Source organism: Emys orbicularis, chromosome 12 (assembly GCF_028017835.1).
Source record: "Emys orbicularis isolate rEmyOrb1 chromosome 12, rEmyOrb1.hap1, whole genome shotgun sequence".
Lineage (NCBI taxonomy): Eukaryota > Metazoa > Chordata > Testudines > Emydidae > Emys > Emys orbicularis.
In genome coordinates, this window is record NC_088694.1 from 36,098,143 (window position 1) to 36,110,996 (window position 12,854).

The window sequence follows — 12,854 nt, forward strand, 5'->3', positions numbered from 1 at the left end:
ATTAACCAGGATGTTCAGGGATGGTGTTCCTAGCCTCTGTTTCCCTGAAGCTGGTAATGGGCATCAGGGGATGGATCATTTGATGATTACCTGTTCTGTTCATTCCCTCTGGGGCACCTGACATTGGCAACTGTCGAAAGACAAGATACTGGGCTGGGTGAATCTTTGGTCTGACCCAGTCTGGCTGTTCTTATGTTCTTATGTAGGTGCTTTTGTAACTACCAGTAGGTGCCTATCTGCATCTTGAGGTACCTAAATACCTTTGGAAATATGCTGTAAGCCCTAACCTTTGAAGACACATTCTGTCTTTATTCAGTTCTATTCAGGTGCTTATACATCAGTTATGGTATCTATTGACTTTCAAAGAGGCCTATACACCCAATGCCCACTAATACTCATTAATTTGAATGAGACCGGGGCATCAATATCCCTCCATTAACTTTGATGTTCTCAGCTCATGTCTCTTGCTTCTACAACCTCCACATACCACACTAGCATGACTTTCCCAACCTCTCAAAAAGAACTACTTCACTATGCAAATACTTTTTACAGAAATTGAGTGAAATATATGCCAGTGAAAATATTTTCAAATCAGTTGCTCTTTTTGATTTTCAGCCAACTCACAATATTGTTGACTTCCAACTCTCCAGGAAGTGTTGGTCTTGTTTGTTTTGCAGCTTGAAATTCTCAAGTGAGGCAAGAATTCTGTCCCAGATGAGCTGTCAGATGAAAGGAAATTTCCCTTCACCGCTAACAAAGTAGGTGTTTCAGAGAGTGTGACTGTAATAAAAGGATGTCTCACTTGCACAGTCATCAAGGTTTTCAGTGTTCAATCATCTCTGAATTTTCCCCTACAATGGACATTATCCCATGTCATTTTTATAATATTTCAGCATCAAGAGGAATCCAGTTTACTCAGGTATGATATGGCACCGAAGAGCTTATAACAATTCACTCTTTTTATCAGCAGAGACAAAACCTCAGAGTTTTCTCAGACTAGGAAATTATTATTCTTTCTTCCTTTCCCCCCCCTATATTTCTTTCTTATACTTCATTTTTTCCACTCCTCACTCAATCTCTCCATTTTCTCTTTTTCATTCTATTTTCAGTTGGTTGGTGCACACAGCATATGAGCTGACTACTGATTTTTGGAACTAGCAGCAGCAACACCTAAGGTATTGGGATACCTTAGAACTGGTGGAACAGTGGGGGTGAAGGGTCAGAAAGAAAGAGAGACTGGTTGCCATACTTGGGACAGAATTTCCCTCCAGGTCAAATTGACAGAGATCCTGGGGATTTTTTGCTTCCTTGTTTAGCATGGAATATGTGTCACTAGCTTGTTTAAAGAAGTGTAAATGGTAGATTCTCTGTAACGTTAAGTTTTGACTTATTTGACAAACCATGATTTGAGGACTTTTGTAACAGACTATAAGTTATGGGTCTATTACAGGAGTGGGTGGGTGAGGATCTACGACCCGTGATGTTCAGGAGGTCAGACCAGATTAACACAATGGTCCCTTCTGGCCTTAAAGTCTATGAATTAAACATTTTGTAAAGGAAAATTAAAATTAAAAAGGTCATAGAGGAATTTTTGAACTAAGGATTGGGGAAATGTTGACAGGTGCTTAGGAGCACATGGTTTGGACAGAGACATCTCTTAGGAGAGGATTTATTAATGGGCATTCTCTATACCCTAGTAAAGAGGGGAGGATGGAAGTTGATAAAGTACTAGTAGGAGCTGAAGAGAAATAGTCAAATGAAAAACAATCCCATTCAATTACATCACAGGAAAACAGACAGCTAAATATTGACCCATTTTTAAGTATTTGTATACAAATGATAGAAGTCAAAATACTAAGATGGGTGAACTTGAATGGCCGGTGTTAAAGGAGAATATTGATATAATTGGCATCACAGAAACTCAATGGAATGAGGAAAATCAATGGGACACAGTAATACCAGGGTAAAAATATATAGGAATGACAGAGTAGGTCATACTGGTGGGGGAGAGGCACTGTATGTGAAAGAAAGCATAGACTCAAATATAGTAAAAATCTTAAATGAATCAAACTGTACTATGGAATCTCTATGGATAGAAATTCCATGCTTGAATAATAAGAGTATAGCAGTAGGAATATACTACAAACCACCTCACCAGGTTGGTGATGGTGATTGTGAAATGTCCAGGGAGGTGAGAGAGGCCACAAAACCAGAAAAATCAATAAAATGGGGGATTTCAACTATCCCCATGTTTACAGGGTACATGTCACCTCAGGACTGGATGCAGAGATTAAATTTCTAGACACCATTAATGACTGCTTCTTGGAGCAGCTAGTCCAGGAACCCAAAGGGGAGAGGCAATTCTTGATTTAGTCCTAATTTGCGCACAGGATCTGGTCCAAGAGATGAATATAGCTGAACCGCTTGGTAGTAGTGACCATAATATAATTAAATTTAAGATCATTGTGGACGGAAAATATCAAAGAAACCCACCAAAGTCTCATTTAACTTCAAAAAGGGGAACGGCACAAAAACGAGGAAGCTAATTAAATGGAAATTTAAAGGAAAAGTCACAAGAGTGAAATTCCAGCAAGCTGTATGGGAACTTTTTTAAAACACCATAATACAGGCTCAAATTAAATGTATACCCCCACATGAAAAAAAATATTAAGAGGACCAAAAAAAAAAATGCCACCATGGCTAAATAACAGAGTAAAAGAGGAGGTTAGAGGCAAAAGGGCATCCTTTAATAACTGGAAATTCAATCCTATGGAGGAAAATAGAAAATTGCATAAACTCTGGCAAGTCAAGCATAACTTATAAATACACAGGCCAAAAAGGAATTTGAAGAGCAACTAGCAAAAGAGACAAAAACTAATAGTAATTTTTAAAGTACATCAGAAGCAGGAAGTCTGCCAAAGAATTTGGGAGGGGGGGACACCATATGATCTAGGTGCCATTGGAGCACTCAAGGAAGATAAGAGTGTTGCAAAGAAGCTAAATGAATTCTTTGCATTGATCTTCACTGCAAAGGATGTGAGGGAGATTCCCACTCCTCAGCCATTCTTTGTAGGTGACAAATCTGAGGAACTGTCCCAGATTGAGGGGTCATTAGAGGAGGTTTTGGAACAAATTGATAAACTAAACAGTAATAAGCCACCTGCATCAGATGGTATTCACACAAGAGTTCTGAAGGAACTCAAGTATAAAATTGCAGAACTACTAACAGGCTGGTGAGTCCAACTTCAATTCCAGGCAAACAGGATATTTTGGGAAAGAGTCAGCACAGCTTTGGCAAAGGGAAACCATGCCTCACTGATCTATTGCAATTCTTTGAGCAGGCCAACAAATATGTGGACAAGGGTGATCCAGTGAGTATATCAAGTCCAAAGGTGACTGGGAAGAGTTACAAAAACTGGGTGACTTGACAACAAAATGGCAGATGAAATTCAGTGTTGATAAGTGCAAAGTAATGCACATTGGAAAACATAATCCCAGCTATACATACAAAATGATGGATTCTGAATTAGTTTTTACCCTTCAAGAAATAGATCTTGGAGTCATTGTGGATAGTTCTCTGAAAGCATATACTCAATGTGCAGCAGCATTCAAAAAAAGCTAACAGAATGTTAGGAACTGTTAGGAAAGGGATAGCTAATAAGACAGAAAAATTCATAATGACACTATATAAATCCATGGTTTGCCCACATCTTGAATAATGCATACAGTGCTGGTTGCCCTTTCTCCAAAAAGATATTTGAATTGGAGAAGAGCAAGAAAAATGATTAGGGATATGGAACAGCTTCCATATGAGGAATGATTATAAAGACTGGGACTGTTCATCTTAGAAAAGACACAGCTAAGGGAGGATATGATAGAGGTCTACGAAATCATGAAAGGAGTGGAAAGAATGAATAAGGAAGTGTTATTTACCCCTTCACATAACACAAGAACCTGGGTGCACCCATTGAAATTAATAGGAAGCAGGTTTAAAATAAATAAAGTACTTCTTCACACAATACACTGTGAATCTGTGAACCTCATTGATAGAGGATGTTGTGAAGGCCAAAAGCATAACTGGATTCAAAAAAATAATTAGATAATTTCAGGGAGGATAGGTCCATCAATGGCTATTAGTGGGCCCTACCAATTTCATGGCCATGAAAAATGTGTCACGGACCGTGAAATCTGCCCTTCCCCGTGAAATCTGTTCTCCCAGTGCTGCTGGGAGCCTGGAGCTCCTAGCTGCTAGTCTGGCCAGGCTGGGGAGGGAGAGGAGTTGTCCTTCCCCTGCATGGCCACTCTTGGTGGGAGATCAGACCCATCTTGAGAGGCAGTGCGGAAATGAGGGTGGTACACCCTCACTTCTACACTGGCGCAGCCCAGGCGCTGGGATCACGGCTTCTGCTCCCCCCTTCCCCGGGGCTCCTGCCATGGCTTGGGGTGCGGAGCTTGGGGCTTCCTCCCTCCAGTGGCTCCAGCTGGGTATGGCGCTTCTGCTCCCGGCAGCTGCAGCTGGGGCAGCATGGGCTCGGGGCTTCTATCACCGTGTCTCCAGCTGGGGCCTAGGACTGACCAGGCTCAAAGTTTACGCCCCCCCCGTGTCTCTAGCCGGTCTCAGTGCACCCAGACTCAGGACTTCTTCCCCCACGGCTCCTGCCGGGACTTGGGGTGACCGGGTAGGGGGCTACAGCCTCTGGAGCTTCTTCCATGGCTGGGGCACCAATTTTTCATGGGGGGCCCATAAATTGGCCAGGGCCCCTGCCTTAATCTGCCACTGGCCTGGACTAACAGCTAGGAACCCTTGACACCTACTCACCTCCACCTCCGGGAACCTCCTCTAGCCCAGTCCTGAAGGCAGCACAGAAGTGAGGGTGGCAATCTTGGGACCCCCTCCCCACAACAAATTTGCCCAACCCTCTCCACCCCCCACCCCCTCATGATCCCATTTTGGGTCAGGAATCCCATGGTTAGAACACCCTAAAATTTCAGATGAATTGTGAAATTGACCAATTTGAAACCCCCCTGGCCACGAAATTTACCAGAATGGACGAGAATTTGGTAGGGCCCTAGCTATTAGCCAGGCTGGGTAGGGACACAGCCCCATGTTCTGTGTCCCCCTAAGTCTCTGACTGCCAGATGCTAGGACTGAGTGGCAGGGGATGAATCACTCAAAAATTGCCCTGTTCTGTCCATTGCCTCTGAAGCATCGGGTGTTGGTCATTGTCGAAAAACAGGGTACAGGGCTAGATGGACCTTTGGTCTGACAGAGTATGGCTGTTCTTATTAGTCTATGCCGGGCTTCCCTTGGCCATCTCCCAGACCCAACACCTGGCCTCATCCACCCAGACCAATGATCTCTTGGATAAAACCCTTCTCCTGCACCCAGCTAATGTAATTGCTCCTGTAGTGGAAGTAGTAGCAGGGTTTGCAGCAGTGCTCAGGGTTAAGCTCATTCTGATGATGTATAATGTGAGGTTATTAAAACTAAACATGGTAGAATTTAGAAATAACATTTATGTAAATTGCTCTTATTTAAGTTGCAAATTGAAACACTAACTCAGCAGTGAGAAAATGCCTGGTTTACAGGTAAGAACATAAGGACATCCACACTGGGTCAGACCAATGGTCCATCTAGCCCACTATTCTGTCTTCCAGCAGGGTCTGGTGTCAGGTGCTTCAGAGGGAATGAACTGGACAGGTCAATTCTTGAATGATCCATCCCCTGCAGAAAAACCTGAGAGTCTCTGGATTAAGTTTAGAAGTGTGAGCAACAAGGATGATGTCGTGGTGGGAGTCTCCTATAGACCACCAGACCAGGGGGATGAGGTGGACGAGGCTTTCTTCTGGCAACTAGCAGAAGTTACTAGATCACAGGCCCTGGTTCTCACGGGAGACTTTAATCACCCTGATATCTGCTGGGAGAGCAATACAGCAGTGCACAGACAATCCAGGAAGTTTTTGGAAAGTGTAGGGGACAATTTCCTGATGCAAGTGCTGGAGGAACCAACTAGGGGCAGAGCTCTTCTAGACCTCCTGCTCACAAACTGGGAAGAATTAGTAGGGGAAGCAAAAGTGGATGGGAACCTGGGAGGCAGTGACCATGAGATGGTCGAGTTCAGGATTCTGAAAAAAGGAAGAAAGGAGAGCTGTAGAATATGGATCCTGCACTTCAGAAAAGCAGACTTTGACTCCCTCAGGGAACTGATGGGCAGGATCCCCTGGGATAATAACATGAGGGGGAAAGGAGTCCAGGAGAGCTGGCTGTATTTTAAAGAATCCTTATTGAGGTTGCAGGGAAAAAAACATCCCGATGTGTAGAAAGAATATTAAATACATCAGGAGACCACCTTGGCTTAACAGTGAAATCCTTGCTGATCTTAAATATCAAAAAGAAGCTTCCAAGAAGTGGAAGATTGGACAAATGACCAGGGAGGAGTATAAAAATATTGCACAGGCATGCAGGAGTGAAATCAGGAAGGCCAAATATCACTTGGAGTTGCAGCTAGCAAGAGATGTTAAGAGTAACAAGAAGGGTTTCTTCAGATATGTTAGCAACAAGAAGAAAGTCAAGGAAAGTGTGTGCCCCTTACTGAATGAGGGAGGCAACCTAGTGACAGAGGATGTGGAAAAAGCTAATGTACTCAATGCTTTTTTTGCCTCTGTCTTCACGAACAAGGTCAGCTCCCAGACTGCTGCACTGGGCAGCACAGCATGGGGAGGAGGTGACCAGCCCTCTGTGGAGAAAAAGTGGTTTGGGACTATTTAGAAAAACTGGACGAGCACAAGTCCATTGGGCCGGATGCGCTGCATCCAAGGGTGCTAAAGGAGTTGGCGGATGTGATTTCAAAGCCATTGGCTTTATCTTTGAAAACTCATGGTGATCGGGGGAGGTCCCGGTTGACTGGAAGAAAGCTAATGTAGTGCCCCTCTTTAAAAAAGGGAAGAAGGAGGATCCAGGGAACTACAGGCCAGTCAGCCTCACCTCAGTCCCTGGAAAAATCATGGAGCAGGTCTTCAAGGAATCAATTCTGAAGCACTTAGAGGAGAGGAAAGTGATCAGGAACAGTCAGCATGCATTCACCAAGGGCCAGTCATGCCTGACTAACATAATTGCCTTCTATGAGGAGATAACTGGGTCTGTGGATGAGGGGAAAGCCGTGGATGTGTGATTCCTTGACTTTAGCAAAGCTTTTGATATGGTCTCCCACAGTATTTTTGCCGGCAAGTTAAAGAAGTATGGGCTGGATGAATGGACTATAAGGTGGATAGAGAGCTGGCTAGATCATCGGGCTCAACGGGTAGTGATCAATGGCTCCATGTCTAGTTGGCAGCCGGTTTCAAGCAGAGTGCCCCAAGGGTCAGTCCTGGGGCCAGTTTTGTTCAATATCTTCATTAATGATCTGGAGGATGGCGTGGACTGCACTCTCAGCAAGTTTGCAGATGACACTAAACTGGGAGGCATGGTAGATACCCTGGAGGGTAGGGATAGGATACAGAGGGACCTAGAGAAATTAGAGGATTGGGCCAAAAGAAACCTGATGAGGTTCAACAAGGACAAGTGCAGAGTCCTGCACTTAGGACGGAAGAATCCCATTCACTGTTACAGACTAGGGGCCGAATGGCTAGGAAGCAGTTCTGCTGAAAAGGGCCTAGGGGTTACAGTGGATGAGAAGCTGGATATGAGTCGACAGTGTGCCCTTGTTGCCAAGAAGGCTAATGGCATTTTGGGCTGTATAAGTAGGGGCATTGCCAGCAGATCGAGGGACGAGATCATTCCCCTTTATTCGACATTGGTGAGGCCTCATCTGGAGTACTGTGTCCAGTTTTGGGCCCCACACTACAAGAAGGATGTGAAAAAATTGGAAAGAGTCCAGCGGAGGGCAACAAAAATGATTAGGGGGCTGGAGCACATGACTTATGAGAAGCTGAGGAAACTGGTATTGTTTAGTCTGCAGAAGAGAAGAATGAGGGGGGATTCGATAGCTGCTTTCAACTACCTGAACGGGGTTCCAAAGAGGATGGATCTAGACTTTTCTCAGTGGTACCAGATGACAGAACAAGGAGTAACGGTCTCAAGTTGCAGTGGGGGAGGTTTAGGTTGGATATTAGGAAAAACGTTTTCACTAGGAGGGTGGTGAATTACTGGAATTGGTTACCTAGGGAGGTGGTGGAATCTCCTTCCTTAGAGTTTTTAAGGTCAGGCTTGACAAAGCCCTGGCTGGTATGATTTAGTTGGGGATTGGTCCTGCTTTGAGCTGGGGTTTGGACTAGATGACCTCCTGAGGTCCCTTCCAACCCTGATATTCTATGATTTTATGATTCTATGATTAATTTACTCCCAGCTTCTGGCAGCCAGAGGTTTAGGGAGACACAGAGCATGGGGTTGAGTCCCTGACCCTCTTGGCTAATAATCATTCATGGACCTAACCTCCATGAACTTATCTAATTAATTTTTAACCCAATTTAACTTTTGGTCTTCACAGTATCCCCTGGCAATGAGTTCCACAGGTTTTCTTTGCATTGCGTGAAGCTGCCTGTGGAACCAGAATTCTGCACCGTTGTGTATGCACATTATGAGACAGTCTTTAATTACATGATGATGAAGGATATATCTACATTTGGAGCTGGCGGTGCAATTCCCAGCTCACATAGACATCCTCACACTATCTCTGCTTGAGGTAACGCTCTGAAATAATAGTGTAGCTGCAGTAGCCTGGGCAGGGGCAAGACGTGGCACGGGCTAGCCTCCACTGGTACAATCCTGCACGGACCCTTTTTATATGTTGTGACAAAGTGGGGATTTTCCCTTGTTATGTTATATGTTAGCCTATGTGAGTCTTACTGTTTTGCATGAATGCTGTGTGTGCCTCAGTTTTCCTGTGTATTGCACCAATGTCTAGGTGGTGGGAATAAGGGTGTGTGACTTTTGTGGGGGCTGCTCTAGGTGCCTTCATGGATGCTATGGCCACCCCTTCATAACCTGAGACCCAGGAGGGGGATGCAATCCAGTTATGTGTGGCCTATCAGAAGCTCAATGCCATCACAATGTCTGGTGTCTGTCCTATGCCTAGGCCTGATGAGATCCTAGACAAGTTGGTAGGACTCAGTACCCCATGACCAGGGATCTCACCAAAGGCTACTGGCAGGTGCCTTTGGACCCAGATGCCAGTTTGAAACCTGCTTTTGTCACCCCTGTGGGGTACAAATCCCTGGTCCTACCTTTCAGCCTCAAGGAGGCACCCGTCACCTGCCAGTGCCTGGTGGATCAGTTACTGAGGGGGAAGGAGAATTTTACCCTAGCGTACACTGATGATATTTTTGCCGTTAGCCAGACCTGGGACGACCATGTGTCCCAGGTGAAGAGGGGGCTGGGTCACCTCCAGAATGCAGGGCTGACTGTAAAAGCTGGGACGTGCAAGGTGGGGATGGCAGAGGTGACGTACCTGGGCCACAAGATGGGGAGCAGCTGCCTAAAGCCAGAGCCAGCCAAGGTGGGCGCGATCAGAGACCGGCCTGCTCCCCAGACTAAGAAACAGGCCCAGGCCTTTATTGGGATGGCAGGGCACAACTGGAGGTTTGTGCCCCACTTTAGCTCTGTGTCAGCTCCCATCACTGAGCTATGCAGGAAGGGGAAGCCAGACAAACTGCTCTGGACCAGGCAGTGCCAGAGGGCTCTCTGCATGCTGAAGGGGAATCTGGTCAAGGGCCTGGTGCTGGGAAACCCAGACTTTGACAAGCCCTTTATGGTGTTCAGCGGTGCCCCAGACACAGGTCTGGGCGTGGTGCTAATGCAGGCTAATTCAAAGGGGGTGGGGGATACCCCATCCTTTACCTGAGCAGGAAGCTGCTGCCCCGGGAGCAGGGCTATGTAGCCATAGAGAAGGAATGCCTGGCCATGGAAAGGCTGCAGCTGGATCTATTTGGGCGGTGCTTCACAATGTACATGGATCACTTGCCCTGTCGTGGCTGCACCAGATGAGAGGGGCCAATGCCGAGCTCCTGAGGTGGAGTCTGTCCTTCCAGGATTATGAGATGGAAGTGGTCCATGTTAAGGGGAGTGCAAATGTTATAGCTGATGCTTTGTCCCAGAGAGGGAGGCCTGAACTTCCCCAGGTCACTGGCTAGAGTGACCCCGCTCAGTTCGCTCTCGAAGGGGGAAGAGATATGACCAAGTAAGGATTTTCCCTTGTTATGTTTTATGTAAGTCTATGTGAGTCTTACTGCTTTGAATGAATGCTGTGTGTGCCTCAGTTTTCCTGTGTATTGCACCAATGTCTAGGTGGTGGGAATAAGGGGGTGTGACTGTTGTGGGGACTGATCAGCTGGTGACAACTGGTGGTAAAGGTGGAATCTGAACCCATGCCCTGAGTTGTTATGGAGTCACTGGGGCGATGCTCTGGAACTACTCCATATGAAGCCAGTCAGGACTCTGGTATAGCCTCCTCTCTCTGAGCATACTGTCTCCAGGGCAAGAAGCTTACACAGCTTCAACCTTCCTGATTCTGATCTCGGAGAATTCAGCATCCCCTTCCACATCGTGCGCTTCCCACAGCGAGTCCGCGCGGGCGGGGCTCCTGGGGAAGCCAGAGGTCCCTGCACCCCAACTCTGCAGTCAGACGTGACTCTCAACCAGCTGGTAAAACAGAAGGTTTATTAATCGACAGGAACACAGTGTAGAACAGAGCTTGTTAGCACAGAAATCAGTGACTTTCAGCCAAGTCCATCTTGGGAGGAGGGGAGCCCAGAGCCAGGGCTCTGATCTCCCCCTGTGCCCCTAGCCAGCGGAGACTGACTCACTTCCAGCTGCCTGGCCCTTGCCCTGCCCGTTGCTCCTCCTCTGGCCTTTGTCTTGCTTCCCTGGCCAAGAGTCACTTGGTCGCATCCCCCTCCTGGGTCTCAGGTTATGAAGGGCAGCCATAGCATCCATGCAGGCAGCTGGAGCAGCCCCCACAAGAGTCATACACCCTTATTCTCACCACCTAGACATTGGTGCAATACACAGGGAAACTGAGGCACACAGCATCCATGAAAACAGTAAGACTCACATAGGCTCACATACAACATAAAAAGGGAAAATCCCCACTTCGTCACATATGTACTTGAGGCAGCTAGCTCATACTGCTGTTTGCCCCTGCCTGTGCTACCATGGCTACAGTGCAATTTTTAGCATGCTAGCTTAAGCAGAGCTAGCACGGATATGCAAGTTGGGAATAATACCAGCAGCTCCAAGCTCAGAAGGAGCCCTTCTGTTTTCTTCCATGAGATCCTTGCTTTGTTGAGTGCACAGGACAGCTGCACAAGGGGCAGAATTAGGTTGCATGGGCAACTATACATAATCTGACATCTCCTTACGTTCAAGTGTTCACCAATGCAACCAATAAACTTTATAGCTATGGCTATGTAGATAACATATCACCTCTCTCCAGCTCCATTTCCCCAACTGTAAAATGAGAATGCTAACCCACAGCAGCACTGGAAAGGTTACATTAATGACTCGCAGGCACTCTGAGACCTTGGGTGGAAGGTGCTTATAGAAATACAAACTGCAAGGAGAGTTTCAACTCTTTCTGCTCCAACACGTCTCCCATTCCTCCTCAGCGATGGAGAACCAGACAGAGGTGAGCAATTTCGTCCTTCTCGGCCTGACCAATCTCCAGGGACTGCAACACTTCCTCTTCCCTCTCTTCCTCCTGCTCTACATGACCAGCCTCCTGGGTAATGGGGCCATCTTGGCTGTGGTGCTGGCTGAGCCCCGGCTCTACACCCCCATGTACTTTTTCCTGGGTAATCTCTCCTGCCTGGACATCTGCTACTCCACAGTCACCATGCCCAAGATGCTGTCTGGTTTCCTGTCAGAGCACCAGACCATCTCCTTTGGTGGCTGCCTGGCCCAGCTCCACTTCTTCCACCTCCTGGGCAGCAGTGAGGCCATACTACTGGCCGTCATGGCCTATGACCACTATGTGGCCATCTGCAACCCGCTGTGCTACAGGGTGGTCATGAGCCCAAGGGCCTGCCTGCTCCTGGCAGCAGCCACCTGGTCCACCGGTTTCCTGCATGCCCTAATGACCACCGTCTTGGCATCCAGGCTGCCCTTCTGTGGCCACAACCATGTCCCCCACTTCTTCTGTGACATCAAGCCCCTGCTGAACCTGGCCTGCGGTAGCACCCACCTCAACCTGATCCTTGTCAATGTAGATGCTGCGGTACTCGGTCTGAATTCCTTCATCCTCACACTCCTCTCCTACATCTACATCATTTCCTTCCTCCTCCTGAAGGTCCAGTCTCGAGAAGGCAGGAGTTAGGCCTTCTCGACCTGCGCCTCCCACCTCACAGTGGTGTCTCTTTTCTATATACCAGTTCTTGGCAACTACATAGCTGCCGCCCCTGGGGTCTCCTCTGAAAGAGACATGATACCCACCCTCATGTACAGCATCGCCACCCCAGTCCTGAACCCCCTGATATACACCCTGAGAAATGAGGAGGTGAAATCTTCCCTGAAGAAATTCCTGAACAGAAAGCCCTGTCCCTGGAAGGACATGCATTACATGAATCCAAAATGCCCACAATTATGTTTAAGGCATTTCAGTCTTTGTAGATCCACAGATTTTTGAAAACATATTTTGTCCCTCATTTTGTCACTCTGGGTCAGTCTGTCCTCATGGGGTTGACCTTTCTCTATCTGCTCCTTCTCATTGGTTTCATGCCACCACCCTTGGAAAGCCACTGTGAGAGGGAGATGATAGTCATCTTCATGTACAGCATCTTCATCCCAGTGCTGAACCCCTGATCTACGTCCTGAGGAACCAGGAAGTGAAATCCACCTTGAGGGAAGCAGTGAGGATAAACCT

At 46.9% G+C, this 12,854-nt stretch overlaps 1 pseudogene; it reads left to right on the top strand.

Annotated features, from left to right (window-relative positions):
• Positions 1-11,597: 11,597 nt before the first annotated feature.
• LOC135886074 (olfactory receptor 12D2-like) lies at positions 11,598-12,617 on the top strand (annotated as a pseudogene).
• Positions 12,618-12,854: the final 237 nt, after the last annotated feature.